The sequence below is a fragment of the Hyperolius riggenbachi genome, chromosome 2, assembly GCF_040937935.1.
Source record: "Hyperolius riggenbachi isolate aHypRig1 chromosome 2, aHypRig1.pri, whole genome shotgun sequence".
Taxonomy (NCBI): Eukaryota; Metazoa; Chordata; class Amphibia; order Anura; family Hyperoliidae; genus Hyperolius; species Hyperolius riggenbachi.
Genome location: NC_090647.1, coordinates 74,139,138 through 74,157,991, shown reverse-complemented (window position 1 = coordinate 74,157,991; position 18,854 = coordinate 74,139,138).

Below are 18,854 nucleotides of genomic sequence, written 5' to 3'. Positions count from 1 at the left end.
GAGATCGGGCGCATTTAACTTAGTTTGGCCGCAGGCAATGATGTTATAACGTAAAAAATGCTCAGTGTCTCTAGTTGAAATTTATATTATTCTATCTATCTACATAAATATATATATATATTTTTTTATTTTTTTTCAGATATTTATTTACGTTTCAAAACATTTAAACATATGCATGTTTTGAGAAAAATAAAAGAAGGGAGGGAGAGCGGCCGCTGTTAAGGTAATAACAGCGGCGGGGACCACCACCTGACCATACCGGGGCGCTATCCTGGGGCACTATACTGGCTACCCTGGGGCACTATACTTGCTATACTGGGGTGCTATACTGGGGCATTATACTGGGGCGCTATACTGGGGCACTATATTGGGGCACTATACTGGCTATACTGGCTCACTATATTGGCTATACTGGGGCACTATTCTGGCTATACTGGGGCACTATTCTGGCTATACTGGGGCACTATACTGGCTATACTGGGGCACTATACTGGCTCAATATACTGGCTATACTGGGGCACTATTCTGGCTATACTGGGGCACTATACTGGGGTACTGGGGCACTATACTGGGGCACTATTCTGGCTATACTGGGGCACTATTCTGGCTATACTGGGGCGCTATACTGGCTATACTGGGGCACTATACTTGCTATACTGGGGCACTATACAGGCTATACTGGGGCACTATACAGGTTATACTGGGGCATTATAATGGCTATACTGGGGCAACTAAACTCCCTATACTGGGGCAACTATGCTAGATATGCCACTGCACCCTCGCCAGAACCCCCCCCCCCCCCCCCCCGTAACCCACTCCACTGTCCACTAGGACGCGCACCCGACGCCCACTCCCCCCGCTGCGGTCCCCGGAAAAAAATTGGGTCAGAAAGTAGTCCCCGGGCCGGGAAAGGTTGGACCACACATGCGCAGCAGCCATTTATTATTATTATTATTTAGTATTTATATAGCACCAACATATTACGCAGCGCTGTACATTGTATATATATCTTGTCACTAACTGTCCCTCAAAGGAGCTCACAATCTAATCCCTACCATTGCCATATATCTATATTATGTAGTGTAAGTACTGTAGTCTAAGTACTGTAGTCTAGGGCCAAATTTTTAGGGGGAGCCAATTAACTTATCCGTATGTTTTTTGGAATGTGGGAGGAAACCGGAGTGCCCGCAGGAAACCCACGCAGACACAGAGAGAACATACAAACTCTTTGCAGATAGTGCCCTGGCTGGGATTCGAACCAGGGACCCAGCGCTGCAAGGCAAGAGAGCTAACCACTACGCCACCGTGCTGAGCCATCATCAGGGATCAGTCGGCAAGCTGTCGGAGGGAAACAGCAGCAAAATGGTTCGGACCAGGAGGAGTGCAGGGGACCTGAAGCAATACAACAGGCTGAAAAAGTCCCATGTACGTTGGAGGCAGTCCCTGGATCAAAATTCTTGAGAGTTTGACCAACACTATCAAATATACACACATACACATAACTATAAACATTCTAGAAGACATATAAAAATGTCCATATGTTTCAAGACATGTATTTATCTTGAAATAAAAATTGCCTGCAGCACCTAGTATTAGCTGATGGTGTGAGCAGCGGCTAATTACTAGGCCTTAAAGGGGAACTGAAGAGAGAGGTATATGGAGGCTGTCATGTTTATTTCCTTTTAATCAATACCAGTTGCCTGGCAGCCCTGCTGGTCTATTTCTCTGCAGTAGTATCTGATTAAAACCAGAAACAAGCATGCAGCTAGTCTTGTCAGATCAGACTTATAAGTCTGAACCACTGAAACACCTGATCTGCTGCATGCTTGTTCAGGGGCTATGGCTAATAGTAATAGAGGCAGAGGATCAGCAGGGCTGCCAGGCAACTGGTATTGTCTAAAAGGAAATAAACATGACAGCCTCCATATACCTCTCTCTTCAGTTCCCCTTTAAGCCCCTTAGCTTCCGAGTTCCAATGAGATCGGGCGCATTTAACTTAGTTTGGCCGCAGGCAATGATGTTATAACGTAAAAAATGCTCAGTGTCTCCAGTTGAAATTTATATTATTCCATCTATCTACATAAATATATATATATTTTTTTATTTTTTTTCAGATATTTATTTACGTTTCAAAACATTTAAACATATGCATATTTTGAGAAAATTAAAAGAAGGGAGGGAGAGCGGCCGCTGTTAAGGTAATAACAGCGGCGGGGACCACCACCTGACCATACCGGGGCGCTATCCTGGGGCACTATACTGGCTATCCTGGGGCACTATACTTGCTATACTGGGGTGCTATACTGGGGCATTATACTGGGGCGCTATACTTGGGCACTATATTGGGGCACTATACTGGCTATACTGGCTCACTATATTGGCTATACTGGGGCACTATTCTGGCTATACTGGGGCACTATTCTGGCTATACTGGGGCACTATACTGGCTATACTGGGGCACTATACTGGCTCAATATACTGGCTATACTGGGGCACTATTCTGGCTATACTGGGGCACTATACTGGGGTACTGGGGCACTATACTGGGGCACTATTCTGGCTATACTGGGGCACTATTCTGGCTATACTGGGGCACTATACTGGCTATACTGGGGCACTATACTTGCTATACTGGGGCACTATACAGGCTATACTGGGGCACTATACAGGTTATACTGGGGCATTATAATGGCTATACTGGGGCAACTAAACTCCCTATACTGGGGCAACTATGCTAGATATGCCACTGCACCCTCGCCAGAACCCCCCCCCCCCCGTAACCCACTCCACTGTCCACTAGGACGCGCACCCGACGCCCACTCCCCCCGCTGCGGTCCCCGGAAAAAAATTGGGTCAGAAAGTGGTCCCCGGGCCGGGAAAGGTTGGACCACACATGCGCAGCAGCCATTTATTATTATTATTATTTAGTATTTATATAGCACCAACATATTACGCAGCGCTGTACATTGTATATATATCTTGTCACTAACTGTCCCTCAAAGGAGCTCACAATCTAATCCCTACCATTGCCATATATCTATATTATGTAGTGTAAGTACTGTAGTCTAAGTACTGTAGACTAGGGCCAATTTTTTAGGGGGAGCCAATTAACGTATCCGTATGTTTTTTGGAATGTGGGAGGAAACCGGAGTGCCCGGAGGAAACCCACGCAGACAGAGAGAGCATACAAACTCTTTGCAGATAGTGCCCTGGCTGGGATTCGAACCAGGGACCCAGCGCTGCAAGGCGAGAGAGCTAACCACTACGCCACCGTGCTGAGCCATCATCAGGGATCAGTCGGCAAGCTGTCGGAGGGAAACAGCAGCAAAATGGTTCAGACCAGGAGGAGTGCAAGGGACCTGAAGCAATACAACAGGCTGAAAAAGTCCCAAGTACGTTAGAGGCAGTCCCTGGATCAAAATTCTTGAGAGTTTGACCAACACTATCAAATATACACACATACACATAACTATAAACATTCTAGAAGACATATAAAAATGTCCATATGTTTCAAGACATGTATTTATCTTGAAATAAAAATTGCCTGCAGCACCTAGTATTAGCTGCTGGTGTGAGCAGCGGCTAATTACTAGGCCTTAAGCCCCTTAGCTTCCGAGTTCCAATGAGATCGGGCGCATTTAACTTAGTTTGGCCGCAGGCAATGATGTTATAACGTAAAAAATGCTCAGTGTCTCTAGTTGAAATTTATATTATTCCATCTATCTACATAAATATATACAGTAGAGGAAATAATTATTTGACCCCTCACTGATTTTGTAAGTTTGTCCAATGACAAAGAAATGAAAAGTCTCAGAACAGTATCATTTCAATGGTAGGTTTATTTTAACAGTGGCAGATAGCACATCAAAAGGAAAATCGAAAAAATAACCTTAAATAAAAGATAGCAACTGATTTGCATTTCATTGAGTGAAATAAGTTTTTGAACCCTCTAACAATAAAAGACTTAATACTTAGTGGAAAAACCCTTGTTTGTAAGCACAGAGGTCAAACGTTTCTTGTAATTGATGACCAAGTTTGCACACATTTTAGGAGGAATGTTGGTCCACTCCTCTTTGCAGATCATCTCTAAATCCCTAAGGTTTCGAGGCTGTCTCTGTGCAACTCTGAGCTTGAGCTCCCTCCATAGGTTTTCTATTGGATTAAGGTCCGGAGACTGACTAGGCCACTCCATGACCTTAATGTGCTTCTTCTTGAGCCACTCCTTTGTTGCCTTTGCTGTATGTTTTGGGTCATTGTCGTGCTGGAACACCCATCCACGACCCATTTTCAGTTTCCTGGCAGAGGTAAGGAGGTTGTCGTTCAGGATTTCACGATACATGGCTCCGTCTATTTTCCCGTTAATGCGATTAAGTTGTCCTGTGCCCTTAGCAGAAAAACACCCCCAAAGCAAAATGTTTCCACCCCCATGCTTGACGGTGGGGACGGTGTTTTGGGGGTCATAGGCAGCATTTTTCTTCCTCCAAACACAGCGAGTTGAGTTAATTCCAAAGAGCTCTATTTTGGTCTCATCAGACCACAGCACCTTCTCCCAGTCACTCACAGAATCATTCAGGTGTTCATTGGCAAACTTCAGACGGGCCTGCACATGTGCCTTCTTGAGCAGGGGGACCTTGCGAGCCCTGCAGGATTTTAATCCATTGCGGTGTAATGTGTTTCCAATGGTTTTCTTGGTGACTGTGGTCCCTGCTAATTTGAGGTCATTCACTAACTCCTCCCGTGTAGTTCTAGGATGCTTTTTCACCTTTCTCAGAACCATTGACACCCCACGAGGTGAGATCTTGCGTGGAGCCCCAGAGCGAGGTCGATTGATGGTCATTTTGTGCTCCTTCCATTTTCGAACAATTGTTGTCACCTTCTCTCCCAGCTTCTTGCTAATGGTTTTGTAGCCCATTCCAGCCTTGTGCAGGTCTACAATTTTGTCTCTGACATCCTTGGACAGCTCTTTGGTCTTTCCCATGTTGGAGAGTTTGGAGTCTGCTTGATTGATTGATTCTGTGGACAGGTGTCTTTTATACAGGTGACTAGTTAAGACAGGTGTCCTTAAAGAGGGTGACTAATTGAGTAGAAGTGTCTAACCACTCTGTGGGAGCCAGAACTCTTAATGGTTGGTAGGGGTTCAAAAACTTATTTCACTCATTGAAATGCAAATCAGTTGCTATCTTTTATTTAAGGTTATTTTTTCGATTTTCCTTTTGATGTGCTATCTGCCACTGTTAAAATAAACCTACCATTGAAATGATACTGTTCTGAGACTTTTCATTTCTTTGTCATTGGACAAACTTACAAAATCAGTGAGGGGTCAAATAATTATTTCCTCCACTGTATATATATTTTTTTATTTTTTTTCAGATATTTATTTACGTTTCAAAACATTTAAACATATGCATATTTTGAGAAAAATAAAAGAAGGGAGGGAGAGCGTCCGCTGTTAAGGTAATAACAGCGGCGGGGACCACCACCTGACCATACCGGGGCGCTATCCTGGGGCACTATACTGGCTATCCTGGGGCACTATACTTGCTATACTGGGGTGCTATACTGGGGCATTATACTGGGGCGCTATACTGGGGCACTATATTGGGGCACTATACTGGCTATACTGGCTCACTATATTGGCTATACTGGGGCACTATTCTGGCTATACTGGGGCACTATTCTGGCTATACTGGGGCACTATACTGGCTATACTGGGGCACTATACTGACTCAATATACTGGCTATACTGGGGCACTATTCTGGCTATACTGGGGCACTATACTGGGGTACTGGGGCACTATACTGGGGCACTATTCTGGCTATACTGGGGCACTATTCTGGCTATACTGGGGCACTATACTGGCTATACTGGGGAACTATACTTGCTATACTGGGGCACTATACAGGCTATACTGGGGCACTATACAGGTTATACTGGGGCATTATAATGGCTATACTGGGGCAACTAAACTCCCTATACTGGGGCAACTATGCTAGATATGCCACTGCACCCTCGCCAGAACCCCCCCCCCCCCCCCGTAACCCACTCCACTGTCCACTAGGACGCGCACCCGACGTCCACTCCCCCCGCTGCGGTCCCCGGAAAAAAATTGGGTCAGAAAGTGGTCCCCGGGCCGGGAAAGGTTGGACCACACATGCGCAGCAGCCATTTATTATTATTATTATTTAGTATTTATATAGCACCAACATATTACGCAGCGCTGTACATTGTATATATATCTTGTCACTAACTGTCCCTCAAAAGAGCTCACAATCTAACCCCTACCATTGCCATATATCTATATTATGTAGTGTAAGTACTGTAGTCTAAGGCCAAATTTTTAGGGGGAGGCAATTAACTTATCTGTATGTTTTTTGGAATGTGGGAGGAAACCGGAGTGCCCGCAGGAAACCCACGCAGACACAGAGAGAACATACAAACTCTTTGCAGATAGTGCCCTGGCTGGGATTCAAACCAGGGACCCAGCGCTGCAAGGCGAGAGAGCTAATCACTACGCCACCGTGCTGAGCCATCATCAGGGATCAGTCGGCAAGCTGTCGGAGGGAAACAGCAGCAAAATGGTTCAGACCAGGAGGAGTGCAAGGGACCTGAAGCAATACAACAGGCTGAAAAAGTCCCAAGTACGTTGGAGGCAGTCCCTGGATCAAAATTCTTGAGAGTTTGACCAACACTATCAAATATACACACATACACATAACTATAAACATTCTAGAAGACATATAAAAATGTCCATATGTTTCAAGACATGTATTTATCTTGAAATAAAAGTTGCCTGCAGCACCTAGTATTAGCTGCTGGACTCAGTGGCGTAGCTAAGGAGCAGTGGGCCCCGATGCGAGTTTTACAATGGGACCCCCCAGGCACTCTATACATAACAATTGATACGGCGCACCAAAACCTGCCAATGGCAACTACAGTGTCAGAGGTGCAAGAAGGGGATGGGGAAAAGCTTGTTAATGTTTACCACTACTCAATGTATATATAGAAGTGATTATTATGAGCACAGGACCAATAGAGAACTAATACTGTAGTTGAGGGAGGGCCCTTCGGGGCCCCTCTGGCCCAAGGGCCCCGATGCGGTCGCTACCGCTGCACCCCCTATTGCTACGCCCCTGCGCTGGTGTGAGCAGCGGCTAATTACTAGGCCTTAAGCCCCTTAGCTTCCGAGTTCCAATGAGATCGGGCGCATTTAACTTAGTTTGGCCGCAGGCAATGATGTTATAACGTAAAAAATGCTCAGTGTCTCTAGTTGAAATTTATATTACTCTATCTATCTACATAAATATATATATATATACTGTATATACATATATATATATATATATATATATATATATATATATATATATATATATATATATATTTATTTATTTATTTATTTTTTTTCAGATACTTATTTACGTTTCAAAACATTTAAACATATGCATATTTTGAGAAAAATAAAAGCGCACAAATCAACACTTTTAGAATACCCAGATGATCAAGAAGGCAAAAAAAAAAAACCCGTGCAAAGCATGATACAATATGCTCTAAAAGGGAAAAAAATCTTTCTTGGCTCCAAACGGCAACAGGATAAAATCCCTGGATCAACAGTCTACATGCCATTGCAGAAACAATGAAAACATTTTAAGACATAAAAGTGTCTCAATTTTTCTTATCATGTAAGCTTTGTCACCGTCAGCACAGACTGGGTAACAACAGGCCATGGGCTTGATTCACAAAGCGGTGCTAACCTACTTAGCACGTCTAAAGTCTTTAGACGCGCTAACCAGGGTGCTAAGTAGGTTAGCACCGGATTTCTCAATCAGATCGTGCGCTAACTTTGCGCGCGTAAAGTTTGACGTGCGCAAAGTTTTTACGCGCACTAAGTCCCATAGGCTTTAATGGGCGGTGCGCCCTGTGCTCTGAGCAGTACGCACATAAAGTTTTACGCGCATAAAGTTTTGCGCGCGTAAAGTTTTATGCGCGATAAGCTTGTTTAGACGTGCTAAGGGGGTTTTCACAGGCGTGCTAACAGTTAGCACCGCTTTGTGAATCAAGCCCCATGTGTGTAACTAGAAGGCCTCTGACCACTACATCCAGATGTGCTTCAGTTTTTCCTCATCTTGGGCCAGTCCTGAACTTTTCCCCTCAACTCACTCTATGCATCTACGCCCATGCACTTCTTGCACTACAGTTACTGTTCCAGGGGAAAATCTCATTTTTACCATCTTGGACTCCTATCTCAATCCCATGAGTTTAGCACTGCCCAACAATTATCTAAAACCTGTTTTTAAGCATCATGTCATCACCTTTTGCTGCTGTGAATGAGCGATCAGAGAAGAGAATTTCACCTGGACAATAGGGATGAAAAAGGGAAAAATGCATGCATATACAGCACACTATTAAATATTTGGGTTAACCCTTGCTCCCTTTGCGTCTAAAGAAGAGGAGCCCCTCACTCTATCACCCCGTACTTGGGCTGCTTTACAAGCGAGGCCTTTCGTACGGAATGTAGAGCCACTCCTCAACCCGTTCGCTCCGGGTGACCAGGTCCTGCTGTCTGTCCTCCCTAAAGCGGTACACCTTCTTCCCATATTTGCAGTCGTGCGTGCGCAATCAGACGGGACAGCAGAGAAGGGTATTTTGCCTGATGGGTGGGATTAGCTGACTTAGAAATCAAAATAAAGTCATGTCTCTATTCTGATGAAGGGAGAGAGAGGGAGAGACGGAGACACTTGTATTCTAAATGTAGATATGGCAAAGTTCATTTCATAGGGCAGCAAAGTTTAGTTAAAACATTAGTACCATTTACAAGTCATAGAGAAAGTTTAAAATGGGAAGGGCATAAATGAAAGCAATATGTAGTATACTACAGGTGAGATTAGAACCAGGGATGAAAAAGTCTACCTCCTGTCAAAATCCTATCTCTAGCTTGTTCATTCATACTCCTCCAATTATAAACTTCCTATATGACTCATTACTGCCACCTCCTCTCCAAGCTGTTCCACTCTTCCCTTAATTGTAACTTTCACTCTTGGGGCTTGATTCACAAAAGAGTGTTAACTGTTATTACGGCCGTTTTCGCGCAAATTTTCATATTGGCACGCGATCGTGAATTTTCGTGCGCAATTAAAAGTTTTCACGTGCAAACGCTAATTTTCACACAAAATCGTTATCGTTTTCACGCGCAGACATGAATTTTCATTCGTGTTTGAGCATAAAAACGTTTAATTGCACGCGAAAATTTGCACGAAAACGGCCGTGCTAACAGTTAGCACTCTTTTGTGAATCAAGCCCTTGGTGTTTTAACTTTTTTACTCTATGAAAAGCAATTGTGGTTTTCACAACATTTTTTAACGCGAACAACAACTTAACCACTACACGACCGCTCTATGCCAATTGGTGTGGACGCGGCGGCAGCCCCAGGACCGCCTAACACCGATTTATAGTGAGCTATGCACCCACTACTGGCTAATATTGATTATGAAGAATTTTAGGCTGGCCTTTTAAATAGTTAATAATCATTTAGAGCAGATATCGATAAGATATTTGACACTTGAGATACACAAGTGACATGAATGTCATATGTATGTATGTTTAGTGTTCACTCCTATATGTCTTTGTCTTCTGGTTACTGGAGTTCAGTACCTGGGTATTATCTGAGTTCAATTCCAGATGTCCTGGATGCTATTTGGGTTCAGTGAAGAATGTTGATGCATTCCTGAATCCTGCTACAGCCAGTTTGAGCGGATAGTTATGAGATAATGGTGCAATAAGATACGCATGCGTACTAAGTAAGCCATTGTTTTCCTATTCAGTGAGCACGAGGTGTCAACTCTCGGCTGTGTTGTATTGCACAAATGTGGATATCATAGATTTGTACTGTGATCACGCTCCTACGACAGTAACCGTATATGCGGTTGCGTGTGTTATGGTTTAGGTTTAGGGAGTATAATTGGATTGGGAAAACGCCTGGACTCCGGGACTTTTGCTGAGACCAACAGACGTGATGGATTGTGCCGCCAGGTGTTTTCCTCTATGGAGGATTGACGGAGTCCCCTCTTCCTTGGGTGATGTTGCTAACACTTGGTAAAGAAATGTTGACGCATGCTTACTAATAACTACTAACCATTAAACTATGATTCTGCAAGCCTAGATAATTAGTATAACAGGATTGTAGCGCAATAAATATTATGATTGAACCTTTCCTCATGTTTTGCTGCAATTAATTTTTCCCACTACGGTGGTGAGCGAAGTTAGAGGGTTTAATAACCCTTCCCATGAGGCAAAACAACACTGTACCCAAGGGTTTCTTTAAATTCAGCAGTAGTGTTGTTCATGTATGGCAGAACTCACAGATGTGATCAATCTGTTCAGGTGATAGATTTTTTTTTAAAGCTTTGATTTGCTTGTTATGATCATGTCTTTCTTCAGTTTCCTGTATTGACTAGAGCATTTAACAATTCCAGCAAATCAGAGCTTTACAAATCTATCAGCCAATCAAAATGATCACGTTTCTCCGATCTGATGAGGAAATAACAGTAGGATAACACTGAAAGAATGTACCTGGAATACACATTGCTGGCAAAGCCAAAATCTCTATACCCCAAACCCACTCTCTCTCTCTTCACTCAGCATTCATAAACCTTGAAAATGGGTGTAATTATGATCTTACCTGGTGCTGTGGGAAGTTCGGCCTTCAGCATTAGGCGAGACTGCGACCAGAATGGACTCCTCCCCTTTGCTGTTGCACCAATGGGTAGTGCTGAAAACTTGCTGCTCTTCATATGCTTCCAGCCTGGTCTCTGCCCTCCTGCTGACTGACACCTGTTTCCTGCTGATCCTCATTTTGACAGCTACCTCTGATTGTGACATCACCAACTGATCCCCTCTTGACAGCATCCCTTGTTTATGACATCACAAGCTGTAGTCATGTGGCCTTGTTACCGTGGTTTCCTGCATCAGGCTCATTATACAGTATATAAAAGGCAGCTGTAATATGCACAGTGTGGACATAGCTGCTGCATGTGCATATAACTGACACAGCTGTACACTCAGCAGCTAAGTCTATGCTGAGCATACCACATGCACCAAAAGCTACAGTGAGCCGCCACACACCCACACCAAGCCCTTGCCACTGCCCACCACTGTCAACACTAAAGGATGCACTACCCAAAGTACCCTGCACCTTCCCACAGTAGCCAAGCCTCCGCCCGCAACCAACCACACTAAATCCAGGAGGGGGGATTCCGTACAGAGTTCAAGGTTTGCTGCCAGTTTTTAATTGTTCTCTCATTATAATCCCCATAACATTCATTATCTTTATACATAATTGTCAGTAGCCTGTTGTGCAGAAGAGTGAACAATGTATAAACATGCAAATAGAGACTGGAGCAATATGAAGCCTGACATTACTTACAAATGCAGTTAGGGCTTGTTCACACTAAGGGCGCTTTTGCCTTTAAGTGCTGGCCATTATCAAAATCACTCTAATAGAGCTTGTGCAATGATTCCCTATGAGATTGTTCACATCTGAACGCTTCGAATCCGATCTGTTCACCAAAGCCCTGCCTGTACCATTTATGGGGCGATTTGCGATGCCAGGAAGTGAAAAAAACTGAATCGCTCTGCAAAAACGCTTAGAAAATTGCTTTATAAAGAATCGCAGCGCACAGGTATGCGCCGGGAGTGCTAAAAGAAATTGGGTAAAAAAAAAAAAAAAAAAACCCGCTGTTAGAGCACCTGATCTGCATACTTGTTTAAAATGGAAATGAAGATTGCTAAAAAAAAAAAAAAAAAAAAACAATTTTCACTTACCTGGGGCTACTGCCAGCCCCCTGCAGCCGTCCTGTCCTGCGGCGCTCCTCGACGATCCTTAGTTCCCCTGCCGCCAGCTAGTTTCATTTTTGCCGACACGGAGTTAGTGGGCCACTGCGCCTGCGCAGCCCTGGCCACATGTCTCCTTGCTCGTGTTCCCATCCTTAATAGCGCCCTGCGCATGCGCAGAACACTATGGTGGACGGGAATGCAAACAAGGATATGCATGGCCTGAGCCACGCAGGAGCGGTGGCTGTCAACTTAAGATGGTGAGAACCAAACTGGCCCACAGCGGGGAACAGAGGATCGTTGAGGACTGGTGCAGGACAGGACGGCTGCAGGGGACTGGCAGAATCCTCAGGTAAGTGATTTTTTTTCTCTTTTTTTAACCTCTTGCCGACAGCAACAAGCCAACGGGCATGGATGTGGCGGCAGCCCCAGGACCGCCTAACGCTGATCGGAGTAAGGTCCTTGGGGCAGGGATTGCAGGAAATTGCGTGTGCCGATGCGCGCGCATCTGCGCATGAATGACGGTGCAATTTTCTGACAGATTTACTGTCAGATTGATATTTTCAACACGTCCAATCTGATTTCTGATCGATTTTCTGTTCACTTCTATGGAAAATTGATTGGAAATCAGATTGGGCATGTTGGAAATAATCGAGCGGAATGTAAATCTGTCAGAAAATTGCACAGTGTGTACCTAGCATTAGCAGTGATGAAAGCAGGCCTGCCTAGCCAAATGTTGGATGAAGCTGCCTCTACTTTAATACAAAAAAGAATGCCCACACCATATTCCCTGGTAGCCCAGTCCCCCCCCCCCCCCCCCCCATCCCCAGTGTCAGGCTGTGACTGTTGGCACCACAGTGGCACCACAACTGCAGGCATACATGTAAAATCGGCACCGGGAGATTTGGGCGCAGGATACAGCCGGTATATGGCTGATCCTGCTGCTGCACAAGTCCCGGCCACGTTAATTACTATTCCCCCTCCAGGCTGCCATGGATGGTGGGGAATGATATAATTCGGCTTCCAGCTATTGCTGGAGGCCAAACTAATGTGTTTTAAAAGCAACTTCAGCTCCGTCTTCTGACGGCGCCGACGTTACTCACTGAGCGCCACTATACCTGTAATTCCTATTACAGTCTATGGTGGCGCCGGCTGCTCCCAAATCTTCCTGCACTGAAAAGCTCCAACCTGCTGCTTGCCTGTGCCGAGGGCAAGGTTGGGGCTGTCTGCTGGGCTGCTCTGGGTCCAAAATGTCTCCGGCACTCACTAGTGCAGGTTGCAGGCAGCGGTAAATAAAAGATGGGTGGGCTAACACTTACAGTATATAATGCACTTCTAGGAGACTGAGGAGAGGGACCCCCTATAAACATTGCTGAGCTGTCACCCAATATATGATGGCCCTACAGGAAGGAGGGGAAAGACCCCCTGTAGACAGTGCTGTCACCCCATACATATTGCCCCTATAGTACGGTGACCATACGTCCCGCTTTACCTGGGACGCGTCCCGCCTTCGGGGGGCACTGTCCCAGGCTGCATGAGGTCCCGGGGAAACATCCCACTTTTAGCAGCGGGACGTCCCGACTTCGGGACTCTGGCCACCGTACTGAATGAACTAGCCGCTAGTTCGTTCCCCGCAGCCCCGCTCCAGCAGCCTGCATTGTTCTCCTCCGGCAGGCACAGGCAGAGTAGGGCTACGGGAAGATGGTGTCCGGAGGCGGAGCCCTGTACTGGAGACTATTTGTGTCTCCAGTACAGGGCTCCGCCTCCGGACGCTATCTTACCGTAGCGCTGCTCTGCCTGAGTGCCTGTGAGCCCGGGGAGCTGCACACACACCAGAGGCCGGTTGCGTGACGGTGAGGGGACTTATTTCAGGTGAGTAAATGCTTTTTTTTTTCCAGGTGAAATGTGCCCACATTGCATTTATTTTGTGCTGACATGTTTGCCCCCATTGGCGTTTATTTTGTGCTGACATGTTTGCCCCATTGCGTTTAATTTGTGCTGACATGTTTGCCCCCATTGCGTTTATTTTGTGCTGTTATGTTGCCCGCAATGCATTTATTTTGTGCGGAAATGTTGCCCCCATTGCGTTTATTTTGTACTGACATGTTTGCCCCCATTGCGTTTATTTTGTACTGACATGTTTGCCCCCATTGCGATTAATTTGTACTGACATGTTTGCCCCCATTGCGTTTATTTTGTGCTGAAATGTTGCCCGCAATGCGTTTATTTTTGTGCTGAAATGTTGCCCGCAATGCTTTTATTTTGTGCCGATATGTTGCCCGCAATGCGTTTATTTTGTGCCGGCATGTTGTCCGCAATATGTTTATTTTGTGCTGACATGTTGCCCGCAATACGTTTATTTTGTGCTGACATGTTGCCCGCAATATGTTTATTTTGTGCTGACATGTTGCCCGTAATATGTTTATTTTGTGCTGACATGTTGCCCGCAATACGTTTATTTTGTGCTGACATGTTGCCCATTTATTTTGTGGTGTCCGGGGTAACTGTTGCTGCATTTATTATTTAATGCAGGGGCGTAGCAATAGGGGGTGCAGAGGTAGCGACCGCATCGGGGCCCTTGGGCCAGAGGGGCCCCGAAGGTCCCTCCCTCAACCACAGTATTAGCTCTCTATTGGTCCTGTGCTCATAATAATCACTTCTATAGATACTTTGAATAGTGGTTATCATTAACACACTGTTCCCCGACCCCTTCTTGCACCTGTGACACTGTAGTTGCCATTGGCAGGTTTTGGTGCACCGTATCAATTGTCATGTAAAGAGTGCTTGGGGGGCCCCATGTAAAACTTGCATCGGGGCCCACAGCTCCTTAGCTACGCCACTGATTTAATGGTCATAGTTGGCTATGTTTGCTGCTTTGGGGTTATGGTATACTATTAAATAGCATCACACAGTTTCTGCACACCCATGATGCGAATCCTCGTTTGACCACATCATGGCGTAAACACTGCTTTCTTATGCCTTGCTGTTGCATCATTACGTTAGCTCTGCCCACAGAATGTTATGGCCACGCCCATTTTCGGTCCGCGCGCAGCCACCACATTTTTGGGCGCGGCGCAGCCCCCCATTTTTCGGCGCGGCACGTTTTGCGCGCCACCCTGTCCCAGGTTGAGCCTACAAAAATCTGGTCACTGTACCTATAGGATGGAGAGAGGAACCTCCCAATACATATACAATGCCCCTAGGGAGGGAAGAGGCCCATACACATATATAATGCTCTTACAGTCAGGAAGGGAGTGTAAAGTTAGGGGTGACAGTGTTGTGGGACTACAGTAACAGCATATGTGACAACACACAGTGCCCAGCGACACACTCACTGAGCTCCCATAGAAAATGGGCATAGCAGGCTTCCACTAACCTCTCAACTGGTCATAGCAACAGCTGCACTTTACAGAAGACTGAGAAGAAACTTTGGCAAGCATGAATATGCAGCAGAGCAGACACAGCGCTGGTCCAGCTAATGTTAAACACACAATCATCACTGTGTCCCTGGCTGCAGTAGTGTCTGCTGCTCAGAGCTGCCCCACTGACTAACACACATGAAATGCTCAGTGCCAACCACCCCCAATATCTCAGCAGTTATTTCCCCTGTACATCCCAAAGTCTGAGGGTAGGGAGGGGACCCCCCGATTTGCCTATGTGCAGAATATCAGCCCCCCAGCCCTGCTGGTTCACAAGGTAGGTTCTTATACTCTTATCTCGGGAACCAGCAGGGCTCGCGGGCTGCAATTTGGCACAGATGTATATCGGGCTGTCCCCTCCTTACCCTCAAAATTTGGGATGTGTAGGGGGAATAATTGCAGAGATATGGCCCCCAGCATATTAGAGTAGGGAAATCCAGGCATATTAGTGATGGCTGCTGCTCTCTGTACTTAGCGACTCCTCATTGGCTGCAGGGCTGCTAGATGGAGGGGCGGGAGATACGAGAAGGACAAAGGCCGGGCTGCAGTAGGCTGGCTGAGCCATGGGGCGGGACTGATTCCTCTCTCTCTCCCTCTCCCTCTCTGTGTAAAGATTACCTCCAGCGGTCCCGCCCCCCAGGAGGATCCGAGCTGCAGAGCTGTGTTACCGAGAGAGGGAGAGAGAGACGCTGGAGCAGGCAGAACACAGCAGACGGTGGAAGGGGGGGACACATCGAGCTAATCATGTAATACAGGGGTATATACACATATTTCTCATTAAAAAGAAACATTCAGGTACACTTTGAAATGTAAATGCCATCAATTTGCAGCCATAACCCATCAGAGATCCCAGATCAACAGCCACTCACCTCCAAGGCTCAGCAGAATGTAAACATGAAGCGACCAACTGTCAAAGATGGCACATGCCAGGTCACATGCTCTGACGTCATGATGCCAGGTCGCATGCTCTGCATTTCATAATGCCAGGTCACATGCTCTGGCAGTCAGGTCACAGGCTCAGCAGAATGTAAACATGAAGCGACCAACTGTCAAAGATGGCACATGCCAGGTCACATGCTCTGACGTCATGATGCCAAGTCGCATGCTCTGGCAGTTAGGTCACATGCTTTGGCAGTTAATCTCTTCACTAACATGGCCAGGGCTGATTTATTTAATATTTAGGCAAGAAATAGTGTTATTATGTTGTGCAGAATAAAGCCAATATATTATTTTTTAGCAGGCTCGGGTTTTTTCGTACATTCGTACTAAAAATGGTACTAAGAACGTTCCTTAACGATTTCAGCCCACGGGTATTTTTTACCTTATGGACGAGAGGAATTTTCATATTTCAGCGCTCCTCCCTTTTATTCCCCAATAACCTTATCACTACTTATCACACAGAACTGATCTATACCTTGTTTTTTCCGCCACCAATTAGGCTTTCTTTGGGTGGTACATTATGTTAAGAATTATTTTTCTCTAAATGCATTTTAATGGGAATAATAAGTAAAAAAATGGAAAAAATCATTATTTCTCAGTTTTCTGCCATTATAGTTTTCAAATAATACATGCTACCGTAATTAAAATCCACACATTTTATTTGCCCATTTGTCCAGGTCAGTGCAGTGTTAACAGTAGATGTAATGCTACAATTTGACCACAAGATGTCCCCATTGAGTGCTTCCTATTAGCGTAAAATAAGTACGCTGTAGGTTGCTATACTGTAACTAGGGAAGTGACGCAGGCCTGCGATCACGGTGGCCTGCAGGGAGATTAATGAATGGGAACTTTATTCCCATTCATAAATCTAACGATAGGCGGCGGAAATCAGCGCGGGGAGGAAGCTCGGCGGCTTTATTTAAACATAAAAACTGTTTTTGAACAAAAACAGTGTTAGTTCTCGGCGGACGAGAATGGATTGGCTCAGGGGACTTTTGTCCCCTGCAGCCAATCCTCCCTTCTCCCGGCAACATCGCGATCGTGGGCATCCTTCCGCACAGCACCCCGAACTGCAGAGACGTGACTAGCGCGTCCCTGGGCTGTAGCAGCTGCCGCTGCGGGCGTGAGGCTCGCATCCCAGCGGCAGAAATGGTTAAAGTTACATTTTAAAAGGGTTTATTGTTAAACGTTTAGAATACCACTCTCACACAGTGATAGTGTGAAAACACAGCGCAGTGTTTTCTGTCTGGCCACTGCCCAAACAGGAAGTGATGCGCGTGTGACGCACGCTTGCCGTTACTTAGTGCTTTGGGTATGCGGAAGTGCACAGAATTTTTACAAATCCAGGTGTCGCCATAGACTTACACAAATTCCGGGCCGTCGCTGATCGCCGCAATTCTACGCATCACCGCAGCGTTAAAGTAGTTTTTGACCTGCGTCAGGGATGTGGCAAATTTATCACTTCCGTCACGTCGTAACGTCGCAGTTTGAAAGTATAGACTTTCATTGCACGGTAGTGGGGTGCGGTAAAAATACCGCACCGCTTCGGTGTGAATGGGCCTTGAGGGTCAAGGCGGCCCATGTATTGGCCTTTAGCATCTCCACCCGCACATTTATTACGTTTCTTCAATCATCTTGGGGCATTTTTCAACATCACTTCCTGACAGTCGGTTGTAGTCAAAGATTTTTCTACGCAGATCGATTGTTTAACCAATTAGCTAATTTGTGTCATTTCCGCCTTCTATCACATTTTCATCTTTCTTGTGTCATTCGTATGTGTATAACGGCGGATTGAAGTTGGTTGTTCATGGTCACATAGTTTTGTCGAACGACCGTTGGTCTTACTATATTTTAACCAATTTTGGTATGATGTGTGTATGTAGCTTAAGAGGACATGATCAAGATGGATGCCAAGAGGTCTCATGAGAGGAGTGAAGGTTCTGGGAAGGATGATATCTGAAGTGTGAGGGCATTCAGTACACACACTCACACACACGAGAGGGCAGGCAGTACTCACATGGCAGTACAACACAGGAGAGAGGGCAGGCTGTACACTCACTAGCAGTACACACATGGCAGTACAAAACACACACACACAGACACACGAGAGAGGGCAGGCAGTACACTCACAAGCAGTACTCACATGGCAGTACAACACACGCACACACAGGAGAGAGGGCAGGCAGTACACTCACTAGCAGTACTTACATGGCAGTACAACACACGCACACACAGGAGAGAGGGCAGGCAGTGCACTCACAAGCAGTACACACATGGCAGTACAACACACACACGAGAGAGGGCAGGCAGTACACTCACAAGCAGTACTCACATGGCAGTACAACACACGCACACACAGGAGAGAGGGCAGGCAGTACACTCACAAGCAGTATACACATGGCAGTACAACACACGCACACACAGGATAGAGGGCAGGCAGTACACTCACAAGCAGTTCACACATGGCAGTACAACACACACACACACACACACACACACACACACACACACACACACACACACACACACACACGAGAGAGGGCAGGCAGTACACTCACAAGCAGTACTCACATGGCAGTACAACACACGCACACACAGGAGAGAGGGCAGGCAGTACACTCACAAGCAGTATACACATGGCAGTACAGAACACGCACACACAGGAGAGA